Source organism: Phlebotomus papatasi, chromosome 1 (genome assembly GCF_024763615.1).
Source record: "Phlebotomus papatasi isolate M1 chromosome 1, Ppap_2.1, whole genome shotgun sequence".
NCBI lineage: Eukaryota > Metazoa > Arthropoda > Insecta > Diptera > Psychodidae > Phlebotomus > Phlebotomus papatasi.
The window spans coordinates 52,007,517-52,023,238 of NC_077222.1; the positions used below are offsets into that span (position 1 = coordinate 52,007,517).

The 15,722-nt window shown below is 31.7% G+C and overlaps 1 protein-coding gene across 1 annotated transcript in view; it reads left to right on the plus strand.

The window, feature by feature from the left end:
• Positions 1 to 8,582: 8,582 nt before the first annotated feature.
• Positions 8,583 to 15,722, plus strand: part of LOC129805949 (torso-like protein) — a 38,438-nt gene continuing 31,298 nt past the window's right edge. Inside the window, exon 1 of the mRNA XM_055854243.1 lies at positions 8,583 to 9,798. The gene's annotated coding sequence lies outside the window, so the exon portion shown is untranslated. The remainder of the gene's footprint in view (positions 9,799 to 15,722) is intronic.

The window sequence follows — 15,722 nt, forward strand, 5'->3', positions numbered from 1 at the left end:
TTGACGTAATAGTTCATCTGTGATATGATTTAGCTCTTTTTATCAAAAAAATATATTTTCTATCAACGGATCATCTCTTCCGGAGAATTCTCTATACACATTATCAAGATTTGTTAATTATATCTTAAATTTGATCAGGGGTTCAAGGTTTCTTAAAAAACAAAACCCTATGAGGCCTAAGTTATAAATAAAATCAGTTCACCCCATATCAATTAGATCCAATGCAATGGCAAATAATAAAACTATTTAGTTTTTTTTCTATATTGATTGAAAAATAAATTTAAAAAAAATACTCTTGAAATTAGCATTAAATTCAATTCCGTGACGGAAAATTCTTGATGGTGTATCTCAAGTATTACCTAAACTTCAAAATCAAAGCTTTACTATTCTGAATTTAATGATAATGGTTCTGGTTTAACAATATTATATAAAAAAATTTTAGTATTTGAATTTCCGAAAATACCTATCGTCTTTTAAATTAAAGGAAAATGTTAATCTTCGACACACGTATCAATTTAAAATAATTTAATTTGAAGTTTGTTGCCCTTTCTCTAAAGACAGTTAAGTTACACTTTAATATAAAAAAAAATCCTTTAACGAAGAATGCATATTAGCTTACCTCTGAACTTTAATTCTAAATGAATTCTATTTTATTCAGTTAAAAATGAATTTGTAGACAAAAATTAATTAATCAGGATCAAGAGCTTAAACGGTAACGGATCGACTTCTGGTCATCGGTGAGCTTCCGAAATCAACATTATTTTCAGATATTTTTTTTCTTTTTACGTGAATATACGCCTTGAACATCTCCGAATCTTTTTTGATTGTTGTCCCTTTTTCAATCATTTTCAGATATGTTTGGTAGGTGGTCTAAACATATATTTTGTCCATATGACCAAAAAATCTTGACTTTTTGAACATCAAAATTCAATCTTCCTGAGGGGCTTATACTTTTCGACTGATTTTCTTAAATTTGGATTTTTTTTTAAATTGATATTTTCATCATAGCTTCATCCGTCTTGACCGGTATGAACCGGTAAATGATTATAGTAATTGATATTATTTTGTGTTTTTCTAAAAAAAAATTGCGGCTTTATTGGACTTTATGCTTCTCACAGAGGTAAAGATGGAACAGTAAGGGATATTAACCACCAGCTTCCATAATTTAAAATAGAGATAAACTCGGAAGTTATAATAAAAGAAGGTTGATTCATTCAGGATCGAAAATCTGAGTAAAGTAAGATAAATTGAGGTATGTAAATCAGACCGAATTTTCTCCTTGTTGTCTGTAATATGAATTAGCTTCTAAAGGTCAATTTACAATGCATATCCAGATCAAAAATTGGAAAACAATTCTCAAAATTGGGAGAATATAGGTACCGTCGTTGCGGGTGACTTTGCTCGTTTTTTCGCTGTTTTTCAACTTTACCCTCAAAAAGTGGATAGTTAAAGTGAAGGGAGGGGGGATTTTGAGTCAAATTATTTGTATTCAGTTGTTAATGAATGGATTTTGTACCACTTGCATTAATTTTATAAAATTTTACTACGTTTAAAAAACTCAAGAAAAAAGGCTTGCACGTGGGATAAGGTGCGGGTGACTTTGCACTTTTTAATAAATACTAAAAAATCAACAATTTCTGATAATAAACGACAATCAGTATCTTCATATCTAAGGGTAAGATGCACGAGATCTACAAGATGACATGATCGCCATCTTGATTTGACGTTTCTGTCCTCCATTTTGAATAACTGTCAAAACCTAAAACTGGTCCGATTGGGTTGAAATTTTAGTAGCTTGTAGATTATATCAAGACCTTTTCAGAACGTATCTATGTTGCAGTCTACGTCAAGTATTTACCTAGATACAGGGGCTCAAAGTTTAAAATTTTGAAATATTCATATTTTGGCGATCTTTATTTTCTAATCCTGAATTTTAAAACATAAACGAAATGCCTCAATAACCATTAAAAATGGTTGAGACTTTTATTTTATATATTTATTTACTCTTACATAATTAAAAAAAAAATGAAAACCACATTTATTTACTTTTTTTATTTTTTCATATTTGCGAAACAAGTTTGTTCAGATCTTAAAATAATATGCTAATATAAAGAAAAACATTACTTCTCTTTTTGTTTGTTATTTAGATCTCATCGCCTAACGATAGCACTGCCTTTTTTGTGATGGTTTCGATAAAAGAAGCTCTCCGTAGTTCTGTATTCATGAAAATGTCAAAATTTTGATTTTATAGCCCCAGTATCCAGACAATCGCTTGACCTAGGTTGGATTTTATATATGTTCTGAAAAGGTTTTGATATCAGGTAGAACATACTAAAATTTCAGTCCAATCGGATGAGATTTTTGTTTTGACAGTTATTCAAAATGGCGGACAAAAACGTCAAATCAAGATGGCGACCACACCATCTTGTAGATCTCGAACATTTTATCTTAAATTATCAAAAAATTGGATAATTTTTAGCCAAATACTTCTATAATATAGCTTAAGAAAACCCATTACATGCAATTTTTAATGTAAATAATGCGTTCTTGAGAAGATTATATGGAAAAAAAAGTATTTTAATAAAAATAATGAACAAAATCGAAGTGGATTATTCTAGCCAGATAAATTTAGAATAGATTTAAGCAATTTACAACTCTGAAATCGATTTTGGAATTGCACCTTCAGATAACTTTTTCGCGGAGTCGTTTTTTGACAAAATACCTTTACTAGGATTTCATTGTCTATTACTGAAACTACAAGAATCCTTTTGAGGATCATTGTATCTTACTTGGTACTTAACATATTCCTATATACTTTGACATGAAAGATCGGATCGGCGAAGACTATCAGTAAGTGCTAGAATTGTTCAAAGTCTCACGAACAGCGGAGTGCAAAGTCACCCGCAACGACGGTATCTTGTCCATAATTTTGAGGATTTCGCGAAGTTCTATATAATTTCGTTGTCATGTCCCTGATTATTAGTTAATTGTTAATTAATTTCACAAAGAACATTCTATCTATAGAGGAATAACGCCTTTCAATTTCTCGTTAAAATAAAATAATAGATTCGAATCCAATTTAAACTTAAATAAAGGTATTCAAAATTATATTTTTTTATTCATCACAGATGAAAATAATTGAAAGGAAAATATGCCATCACAAGCAATTTAACTTTTAACCTTGATAATTAAGGAATGTTTGAAGATCACATGATCGGTATATCTATCTGCATCCTTTCTAAAACCATAGGGGAATGCAGGCATGGTTCGCACAGAGTGAACCTTCAAACGATGCGAATTTTCTCATTGTTTGCGTTGTTTGAAAGTTCACTCTGTGCGAACTATGCCTACATTCCCCTAACATTAAAAAATAATAAAAAGTTACAATACTCTTTCGGAATTCCTGGAAGATAAGAAAGGGTTAGAAATTGAATAATGAGACTTATGTAAGATCCCGCGAAGACAGCAATCTATCTCAATTTGCCCCTAGTAGGAGAAATTGCGCTACATTCGGGCAACTCAAGCTTCCGACAATACAATTTTTTCTCAATGTTCCTTATGGATTCCACAAATAGTTCCTTTCTGAAAATTTGAGGAATTGGTCTAGCTATTAAAATATGATATTTTAATGAGTTTAATTCATTTATAACACATTGAAAAAAATTATTTGTGCTAAGCATAAATCTTATAAATAATAATAAATTTGGTATTTTTTCAAAACTTCTATTATAACAAAATTATGCCAAAATATATTAATAAGTTGAAAAGCTGTGCTTTAGATATCAAAGTTATGTTCAATAAAAATAAAATCCAAAAACGTGGAAACGGTTCGAACGTGAAAGCAAGCTGGAATATACAAAATAGTTTTTGGATTTTATTCTAGAGATCTAGAACAATTCGACTCTGTAAAACAGTTAGCAAAAGAATCAGCGAAATTTACGAAAGACCTTCATTAAAGTTCTTCTGATTTATCCACTTTGGAGCCAATTAACGCTAAATGCTTTTTTTCTTGATTAAATAAATTGTATTGTTCAATCAACAAAAACAACTTCAATCTATTTGTGTATTTAGTACATTTAAAAGCCATTGACAAAAGTTTTCGTATTAAAAGTTGATGGTTGAAAGCACTCCAAAATTGGCAATAATATCGGTCTAATGGGAATTGACCCACAAAGTTATCGTACGCAGTGACTTTTCACGATCCTCCAGGCGAAGCACAGGCACCAGCTATAAGAAAATCATCAATTATGCACACGGTGATTAAGTAGTAAAACATCAATTGCGCATGATGCAAGGTGCTCCATGGCGGAATTGGAGGTCAGTGCTGGTGGTCAGAGGCCAGAAAAGCACGTCTTTCTGGTCCTCCAACGATTCGTTCTTGAGTCAGTCGGAGATTTGGCCAGACTCAGCGACAGCTTGTGAGTCAATTGAAATTCGGCAGGGTGCCTCATGGACATATTAATTGCACATTTTCTGATATTGTGTGATTTCGTCATACGCTCGATGAACACCGGTTGCACACACGATATTCAAACTCGAACACTATCACTTTGGCGGGCAATCGACACTGAAGCGGGAAATTTTTCAATAGACATCGCAAGACAACGCTATACCTCCTCTCTTCCTTATCCCCGCCGGGAGACACCACGTTCACATCGAAATTCATAGTGAACGCCACAAAGAGGGTTCAGAGGTTTATGAAATTTTCAAAAAAAAAATGCAATGCTTTCGGAAATATTTCAAGTTTCCAATATTTAATACAGAGGTTCTACAACACCGCCTACAAGTATTACCAGAAATTTGTGTTTTAGTGATACAGAAAAGAATTAAGAACAAGCCATTCTCTCCAGAAAGATTTGAATAAAAAGGAAAATATTGTAATTGTCATTAGAGCAATTTCTACAAAATTAATTGCATTTTATATTACAACAATTTAATATTAGAAGTTTTTGAAAAGAAAAATTTAGACAAAAAGCGTGTCCATAATAAGATTGTACCCAAGGAAAATGTTTCAAAATGAGAAAAAAAGAATCAAAAAGAATTTTTTTTAACTTTTCTTCATTGGAGATTACCTTGGAGTTCTACAGACAGGTGAAATTATTGATCTTTACTATGGTTACCCTCGAAACTTTCACTTGTATCGGTTCAGAATATCGAGGACTTCAAGAAAAAGCGGAATAAAATAGTCAAAGACTATGGTGATGATCTTGTGAAGACTTTGAGGAATCAAGAAGAAGCTGCGAAATTTTGCTAGTCAAAAACTTGAATAAAAAACCAGTGTATCTAATAATCCACAATGAAGCAAGCTCTAAAAAAATATTTTTCTTTTTTTAATATTATGTAGCTTTGAATTTTAAAACATTTTGCTTGGTTACAATCTTATCGGGACATGTCTTTAAGCGTCTACATAAAATGGAAGAAATTTTTGTAAAGAAATTGTTTTTTTAACATAGAAGCATAATTTTTTAAAGGCAATCTTTGACGAAAATTGCTTCTAATGTGTAGAGACCAGTTGACACTCATCTCAAAAACTCAAATGCGAGTTATACAGAGATCGTGAAATTGACCCCAAGTAGTGCCACTTCACGTCCACCGACCGGAGTTTCGGAGTAGAAATGATCCCAAGACTCAAAACATTTAGGCACATGATGCGATTAGTGTCACACAATTAGATTTGTCTATGGGTCGGCTTAAACCTTTATCGATTCCGCTGCATCCAGGCCACTTATTTGGGCCCATTATGTACTCCCCATTACTCCATTCTATCTTAACCCCCAAGGAGGTCCTCCAGCTCCATATCTCGGCTTCTGTATGCCAGAGGTACACATACAGTGCCGTTTCTATATTGCGGCAGACCAGTCTTGGTTGGATCAGTTGCAGTAAATGTGTATTTGTATCAACGGATCTCTTTATGCCGAACTCGTTTCTGTACCAGCCTCTCTTGTTTTTAGGTGGTTCATTGTCAATGCATTAGGCATTACTTTTTCATTCATTCACTAGAGTAATTCGATACGCTGCTGAAAAATCTGCAGCTTCCAAGTTTCGAACCCGAGACTGCTGCACCTAGGCTCGACACACAATTAGATACTTTGGTGGATTGGGAACTTATTTAGAAAAAAAGAATTGAAATAAGCCATAATATATAGGGGAAACCGGGGCACCACCGAACATGGGGTAGCATCGAACATTGGTTTTTATTTCTAAAGAATCTGCTAAATCCATTATACATCGCCCAAAACTGACGGTCTTGCCGATTGTACCATTGAGATGCCTTGTACCTTATTACTAACACCTTTAAAAACATTTCCTTTTTAAAGCAAAATTTTTAAATATTTTCACATTTTTTGAGGAATTCAGGGCAAAAAAGTATAAAGGAGTTCATAGGCCCACTACCCATTCTGGGCATTTCAGGTAAGACTCACAAGGAAGAGCTTTCTAACCGATTATGTGACAGGCAGCGGGACTACTGGATGAACTGTCACGGCTATAGGTAGTTGAAATCATTGATCTTTACTGGTTCCCCTTAAAGCTTTCACTTGTTCAGGATGAGGTTATTATTATTAATCGAATCGAGACACTTTATTTGCTATTACAATGTGCCCCGTGTTGGAAGAATCTGCTGATCGTAAAATCGCCCAGGAACGTCTTCCACGCAGTGAATGCTTCTTCCATGGTCCTGAAGTTTTTTTTGGCAGAGGCGGTGCATTTTTATTACGTTTTATCACATGTGAAAATGTCTTTTTTCTAGACATTCAGTTCAGTGCACCGGGTGGGACTCGAACTCACAACTTTAAGAGCTGAGTCAGAGATCTCACCGCCCAAGAAGCAACGGTATGTTTTATTGCACCACTGAGATCCTCAGGATGGGTTTAGCACCGTCAGTGAGGCTGCCTTAGAGACATTTGAGCACTTCATATGGGAATTCCCTTCTCTGGATGTATTTATGTAGAGATTCTGGTAGCATTCCATGAAGGGCAGGATCTTAAATCTAAAACGAATCTAAATTATATTCATAAGTTTAATTGGTATTAAAGAAAGAAAGACACATAAGAGGTATAAAGGGCTCAACAAACCTAAGCATTACTATTTCTATCTACCGTAATCTAATATAATTTAATCTTATTTTATTTTTTTTTCCAAGTTCTGTAGAACCCTCTACACACGGGAAACAATTTTCTTCAAAAAATGGCATTTTTGACAGAATTTTTAAGTTTACATCTACAATTTCCATCTGCAGGGAATTTCCTAAAAAAAAGGAAATTTGTCATGAAAATTGCTACCAATATTTAGAGACCTTATGAACGTTTGTTATAACCAATTATTCATATTGATTTAAATTATGATGGAAATTAAGTAATAAAAAATGTATTGATAAATGTTAACTTTAACTTCCTTAAGATTAATCGTAATAAAATGATGAGATTGTTTTTCAAAATTCAATTCAATTTATTCTTATACTTATATTAGTGGGATGCAAAAATCCATTAAATCCATTAATTATTAAGATTGTCCAAATCATTTTTATTTGTTGCAACGGATGCAACAAATCTCTGATCTGACCCCGTACCCTGGTAATACATCTTACACCTAGTGACTTAATCAATTTTTTTTTTTAAATTCTTTCACGTGTAGGGGAAGGTGGGACTATTTTGAGCTTTAAAACTACAGTAGACTCTCTCAAATTCGGGCATTTTGGACCGAAATGTTAACCGAATTAGAGAGAAATTCGGGCATCAAGTTGTTTGAAATGTAACGATTTTTTGTTCATTTGCATACTCATATTGAGTTTAGTTTAAATGCTCATTGCTATTATAAATTGCATGAAAACCACTTAATAATGAAAAATCACATCAAAACTAAAACAAATCATGACAAATTTGAGCATATTTGCTTGATTTGATAATCATAATCGGACTTGAAAAATGTCAACAAATTATTTTCGAATTTTAACTGCCGACCGAATTAAAAAGTAGCCCGATCTTAAAAGAGCCGAATTAGCGAGAGTCTACTGTACATTCAAATACGATTTTTTCCTATGTTTCTAAAGGAAATTGGGCTTTAACGTAATGTAATTTAACTCAATAAAACAGTAATGGAATTAAATAAAAAAAATTGTATGGCCAAGCTTTCTTTAGAAATTAAAAAATCGTATTTCAATATCTCCACAGCTCAAAATAATCCCACTTCAATCTAATTTTGAAAAGAAAGAGTGAAAAGCATCATTCTTAAGTGTTAGAAACTTAAATTTTAATCCACAAAAATGAGTCAGTTTTACAAAATTATTTTTAAAATTTATAAATTTTTTTGTACACAAGTACAAATTGCTCAAAAAAAAAGAGTAATGCTTTTTGAGTCAATATTACTTCTTAATTTCCCCTTTTCCAAAATTTCCATGAAAATTTCAGAACTCATACTATCTTAAGTAATCCCTTATCAATTCAATTCAAAGGAATTTATTTCACTTCAACAGTTAATTTGTTAGACTGAAGATTTGAAACACTTCCCATACTTTTCCATGAAACATTGAAGCTCAATGCTGAAGCAGTGAATGACGGCCCCAAAAACCGTTTTGCCACCGTGAACGAGTCTCAAGTGAATTCCTCGTCGCAGCCAGTGACGGAATCCGAGCCGGTTCTCTCCAGCAGTCGTGGAGTTGCTCTGGTAGCATCGAGTCGAAGAGAATCGCGCTCCGCTGCTGATCAACCAAAACAGAAGAATCTGTGTGCCCCAAAAGTGTTGAGAGTCTAGCCTTTGGCGCCCAAAAAAAATTTTTTTTGCACTTACGTGCTTTAGTTCATTTTTTTTCTTCTCGGGTAATTATGAGGCAATAGAGTGTCTGAAATTTAACGTCTTTGCCACACTTACACAGTTCGATGGAAGTATTGGCGATTTCGGGCCAAAAATTGCATGGAGGGTACCAAAGCAAAAATTTTCATATGAAATGAATTTTGAGAGGGAAAAAAAGGAGGCATAAATATTGGAAAAAATAAAAGTGTATGTGCCAATTTTTCTGCCACATGAGCTCAAAGTGAAAGAGAGTCGAATCACAAAATTTGTAACATAATTTTTTGGAGTTGAAAAAAAAAAGATAATGGAGAAAAAATTATGTGATCAGTGAATTTTTTGGTTTTCGTCTTATTTTCACTGGCGGAGTGTTTGCAAGTCATAACTATAGGAAAGTTTAAAACAAAAAAACGAGTAAATTTAAGAGAGAAAGACAATATACAGAAGGAGAGTTTGCAATATTTCCACACTTTAATCAATTAGCAACCTTCAGTGCTGATGAAAGTAATATCTTTTTAAAAAGTGCACAATTATTAGTAAATTGAACGTGAACGAGAAACTGTGCCTGTGTACCAAAGAATTTAATTTTTAGTGTTTTGAGACGCCGAAGGAGAACAACAATGAAACAAGCGAAAAGTCTCAGGGAGAGTGAATAAGTCAGAATTAATTGCAATTGAGGTGCTCTGAGGAGTTGGGTCAGCCGTTACGGTTCAAATAGTTCTCATTTTGGAGAACGAAAATCCCTGAACCCAACCCATAAGTCATCTTCATCCCACCGTTCTCTCTATATAAGTGTACAAGAGATCAATCTACCTCAATACCTTCGAGACACCAAAACAACACCCCCATCAAATGGACCCCATCGGGTGACAAAGGCAGCAGCAATCAAAACGATTCCCTCAATTGAGACGGATGGCAATGGATTTGTGGTCAGAAACCCAGTATTTGCCTTCCAATCCGCACTCAACATTCGACTTCAATTGATAAACCTCGAGGAGATTACATAAATATTTGGTAAGTTCAGGCTATAGAGAGACTTTTTTTTGTTATTCTCCTCCATCTCCGTTACATATTCTCATCGCGTCACTTTTGTCTCTATTTTTTTTGTGCATTTTTTTTTTTGTCGAAATTTTATACTTTTTCCCATCTCTTTGCCTCTATCGTCATTCATTCATGATTCAATTTGGGTAGAACCGCGACAAACACTGCAAACTGGCACAAGTGTGAATAATTTTTAGAGCAATTGCCGCACAATCCGTTGCCTTACACTTCAAAAATTAATAACCGCGGAATGCGGAATTTGTTAATATTTTACACACCCCACGAAAGTTGCTCAATTTTATCCATACCGAAAGGATTTGTTGGTCAGGAATTGACTTTAAAAGGGTTCAGTGGAATACTTGTAAGTTTTAAAAGTGTTGGCGTAATAGAAATTTTGTAAACATCAATAAACTTTTAATGTCTTCTTTGTATGTTTTACTTGGACAAACCAAAAAAAAACTAGCCATAGTAAACAATCCAAAATTACTTGATATACTCGTCATTGCAGGATTATATTTTATTCAGATGTAATTAAACATTATATCCCATAAAGTAGTTTAAACCTATAGCAATATTTGATTTGCTTAATGCTCTAGACACACTTGCGACTTAATCCGAGAGGCGACTTAACATAATTCAAAATAATTATCATATACATTCCCATCAGTTTCTGACTAATCCATCTCTCGGCTTAAGCCGAGAAACTGCTTATTTAGTGGGAAACCGATGGGTATTTAGTCAAATCATTTTTTTGATTATAATTACTTTAAATCGCCTCTCGGCTTAAGTCGTAATTGTGTCTAGGGCATAAGCCTAGCTTATGCCCTAGACTTTAAAGACTTTAAAGCTTTGCAGCTTTAAAGTTAATATACAATTAATTAAAAGCTTTACCCAGTAAAAACACGGTAGGTCTAAAATATTTGATATTTAATCCGATAAAATATTTTAGTTCAATCGCGTTCTCCGATTGGATGCAACTTTGAAAGCTTTAAAAGATTTTAGGCTTATTTAGTGCTAAACCGACAGGTATTTAGTCAAATCATTAATTTGATTGTAATTACGTTAAATCGCCTCTCGTCTTAATGGCCTCTACACATTGGGAGAAATTTTTGTCAAAAATTGCTTTTTTGAAGGAAATTCCCTGCAGCGTTGTAGGGGGAAACGTCAATTTTCTGTCAAAAACGCAATTTTTGACGAAAATTGCTCCTAATGTGTAGACACCTTAAATCGTAAATGTATCTAGGGCAGCCTAAAATGTTTTAAAGCTTTCAAAGTTGCATCTAATCGGAGAACGCGATTGAACTAAAATATTTTATCGGATTAAATATCAAATATTTTTGACCTATCGTGTTTTTTCCCGGGTAAAGCTTTTATTGAATTGTATACTTTAAAGCTCTCAGCACTTGTCACATGTACCAAAACCAGAACAGCTCATTAGATCATATTTATATACCTATCATTACGTTTAGAGCAGAAAAATGTCTGTAAAAATTTAAATTATCAGTAGAGACGTCCATTTTATCAAGTATAACAAAATTGAATTGATCAGAGAAATAATATAAAGTTTTCTGCAAAATGCTCAAAATTTCAGACAAAAAGTTACAATAATATTTGATTTCATCTTAAAAGAGTAAGAAGTAAAATTTCAATCAATTGAATTTGATTAAATTTAAAAGGTAAAAAAATAAATCGATTTTGATCAAGTAAAATTAAACTTGGTCAATATAGAGAGGCAAATTTGGGTTAGGGAAAAAAATTAGATTGAGTTAATAAAACGGTAATTTTTCTAATTAAATATCAAACTGATACATAATAAATTCAAAAGAAGCACTATAAAATGAATCTGCTAATTAATGGCCCCAGCACACCATTTAGATCAGGAAAATTTCATGAAATCAAAATTCTCACTTCTCCTTTCTCACACGTTTTACATAGGTCTATCTCAATATTTCGCACTCTAAATTCGATTGAGCTAAATCGAATTTGTTGTGATAGTTAAAAGAAGAAGAAGAGCGCGAAAAAATGTGACAGATATATGCAAAGCATTTGAAAAAGAGTGGGATCCGAATTTCGACTTCATGAAATTTTCTTGATCTAAAAGGCTTACTGGAGCCATAAAAATCGATTTTGATAAGTTAAAATGAATCTTGAACAATAATGGCTCGGGCACACCTTTTAGATCAAGAAAATTTCATGAAGTCGAATTTCGGATCCCTTTCTTTCTCACGTGTTTTGCATAATATCTATCTCATACTCTCGCACTCTTCTTCTTCTCTTAAACATCACTCCAAATTCAATTTAGTTCAATCGAATTTGATATGCGAAAGAATGAGATAATCATATGTAAAACATGTGAGAAAGAAAGGGTTTCGAATTTCGACTTCATGAAATTTTCCTGATCTAAAAGGTGTGCCGGAGCCATAAAGAAGCAAATTGGGTCAGTAAGAAATTGGATTTAGTTAATAAAATAGTCACTGTTTTTAAAGTAAAGCATCAAACTGATAAGTAATTAATTTAAAAGAAAAAGTGTAAATTCATCTACTAATTGAAAATCGATTTTGATAAATTAAAATCAATCTCGGTCAATATAAAGATAAATTGGATCAGTGACAAATTATATTTGGTTAATAAAATAGTCATTTTTTAAATAAGACATCAAACTGATAAATAATTAATTCAAAAGAAGCAGTATAAATTTTATCTAGTCATAGAAAATCGATTTTGGTCAATATTCTTCCAGTACACCTTTTAGATCAGGAAAATTACATGAAATCAAAATTAACATCCTTTCTTTTCTCAAACGTTTTCCATGTCTATACCAGTCTTTCGCACTCGAAATTGTGTTATTTTAATTGAATTATATTTAATAGATTTTTGTGATGTTCCAAAGAAGAAGATGAGTTCAAAAGAGTAGAATAGACATATTCAAAACGTTTGCGAAAGAAAGGAACGCGAATTTTGATTTCATATAACATTTTCCCTGATCTAATGGGCGTACAGGAGGTATTAAAATCAAAGTTAATTAGTAAAACGGAAAATTTAGTTAAGGACAAATTAAATTTTGTTGATGAAATAAGTTTTTTTGTAAAATTTTTTGAGTGATCAAACATAAATTTAAAATAAGCTGTATTCAATTTGGTAAATAGGGAAAATAGTGTTTTTAATTTCGACCACTCAGAACACTCAGAATTGTAAGTCGAATAACTCGATTTTTTACAAAAATCGTTTTATTCGTTTTTTTCTATATATCCTCAGTGAACCTTCACAGTGAATATTATACTTGAAAGATAATTATTTTCAAAGTTATAGAAATTTTAAATCTTAAATATCCTATATATTCTGCATGAAATATCTCAGCTTAAAAATGGTTTTAAGGAAAATCTGCCTACTGTGAGTTATTCGTTTCTTATTCTGAGTGGTCGATTTGATCTTCAACCATGTAATGTGATAAATTATAGGAGTATAAACAAATCCTATTTGTTTGTAAGAATTTGCGCTCTATACTGCCCAGAAATCATCCTTTTTTAGTAATCTAATATGATTGTTTTATTTAAAAAAAATTTTGCTCACTAACCTTAGCGATTTTTTCACTGACAATTTCCATGAAAATAATTGATCAAAAATTTTTATTGCCAAAATGCTTAAGATTGTGAAGTTTTTATTGCACTATTTTCGTTTTTTTAACGCTCATTTTTTGCCCTAATAAAATATTACATTTTGTTTCACGCATGGGTTGAATTTTACCTGAGGAAAACATTATCTTGTATATAAACAAATATTTCATAACTTATCGGTACTTAAATCGACATAATTAAATTATCTTAAAACTAGTTTGTAAACCAATTTTGATCAACTTGTAACCAATTAATAGATGGTTTATTTCGTTAAAAGCCGTACTTATATGAAAATGAATATTTAGAATAGAAAAACTTTCATAAAATCCCAGCGAAAAATACATGAATTTGGTGACAATTTTATTTACTTTCTGCTCTTTTTGCAAACTTCTTGCTCTATTGGCTCAATAGGGTTTAGCTAAAATTTTATAAGTAGCAGAGAGTATTTTAATTTTCTACTAATACAATACTGGCCATACTGGCTGATATAAACGATATTTCTTTGATATAATCAAAATATATTATAAATAAACTAAGTTTGGCTTTAGCAACATTCAATTATTTCTTCTAAACTTGATGATCAGCTGAGAAACCTTTTACATAGCTGGAACCGTTAAAACGGTCTTGAAATTATTTTCTAAATTAGTGAAATTAAATCACAATCACACAAAATTATAAAATTTACAAAAATATTTGAAGAAAATATTTAAAAACTTTGCTTTTTTTCTAGAATAGCAAGATTATTCCAGCTATATTTCCAGCTTTAGACATTGTAGTAGATTTGATCAGAAAAAAATTAAATAAGTCAGTGAACAATGTAGAATGGTCTATATGAAATTAAATTTTGGTCTATAAATTACTAAAAACTCATCATGAATCTCTTTCACAATTGACCCGAATATTCATATTCACTTTGTCTGAAGTATTTCACAATTTTTGGCCATTTATAAGAAATCTGTTATAAACTGACCAAATTTCATTTTTACTGACCATTTTTACTAAAATACTGCCAAATCTTCTGCAGTTTTATTTTTTATGGCAAAAAACAAATGAGCAGTAAAAAATTCGAAATGGGCAGTAAAAAATTAAAAATAAGCAGTAAAATATCTAATAATGGTCAGCAAAAAACTTAAATCTTTACAAAAATGCGCCTAATTTATATATTTAACATTAAATTAGTTTCATTTAGAGTGAAAAGCCCTTTATTTTCCCTTTGCCAAAATTTGGACGATAATATCACTGTTTCAATTTTTTTTGTTACTGATCAATTTTAACTTTTTACTGCTCATTTATTCAATGCCATTTTTTATTAGTTAGGTCTCAAGTTTGAAATGTAATATTTTTAATACAAGTTGATTCTTTTTTCTTACTTTTTTATAAGAAGTATTGCTTGGAGTTTTGTAGACAGTTTATCGTCTTTATTTTCTCTAAAATCATTCTTAATACATTTTAAAATGAATAAAAATGTAGACATAGCATTGTTGGTATACTATTCCGGCCACCTTCATTTTCATAGTTCCTTACCCTTCTGGAATTCTTTCAATACTTCTTTCAGATCTGCTCGTCGAAGCGATATTTTTTGTTATTTTTTTTTGCATTGTATATTCTCTAGAGTATACAAAAACTAAAAATTCATGGAAATTTGAGGAACAAAAAATGTGGCCGAAATTGCAAGCTGGACGGAATTTGGCACACTTACCCTATGTCTTATGATTTAAGAAAATACAATATTTTTGCTATTTTGTTTAAAACTTGCGTGACCGTAGCTCCCATTTTATTAAATAAAATTAACTCTTTACATTTCAAAGATGTTGTCCATTTAGGAGTGCTTAATTTTTTGTTTGAATCCCAAAAAAAGAAATCAAATTAAAAAAATAATATGCGGTAAAAAATCCAATTTGGTTCTCGAGATATCTTAAAGTCATTAAAAAATGCCCTTTATTTCATTACTGACGTGTATGAAGCATCAGCGCCTCTGGTATTGGTTTCTCCAATTTAACTTGTTCTAGAGAGTTGTTGATTACTTAAATACCTTTAACTTTTCTAAATTAAAAATTAAAACGGTTAAGTAGAATAGGAGCTATGACTGCCTAAGTACCAAAAACCAGCAAAAATGGAGTTGCCTAAGCACAGGCAGTTAAGTAAATAGAAATCACAACGATAAGCATTTCCGGAAATCGCTATTCTCCAAAAAAAAAAACAACTTAAAAAATAAATAAAAATAAATTAATAAAAAAAATAAATGTATTTCAAACGTAATTTTAATTGTATAAAATTTTTCTA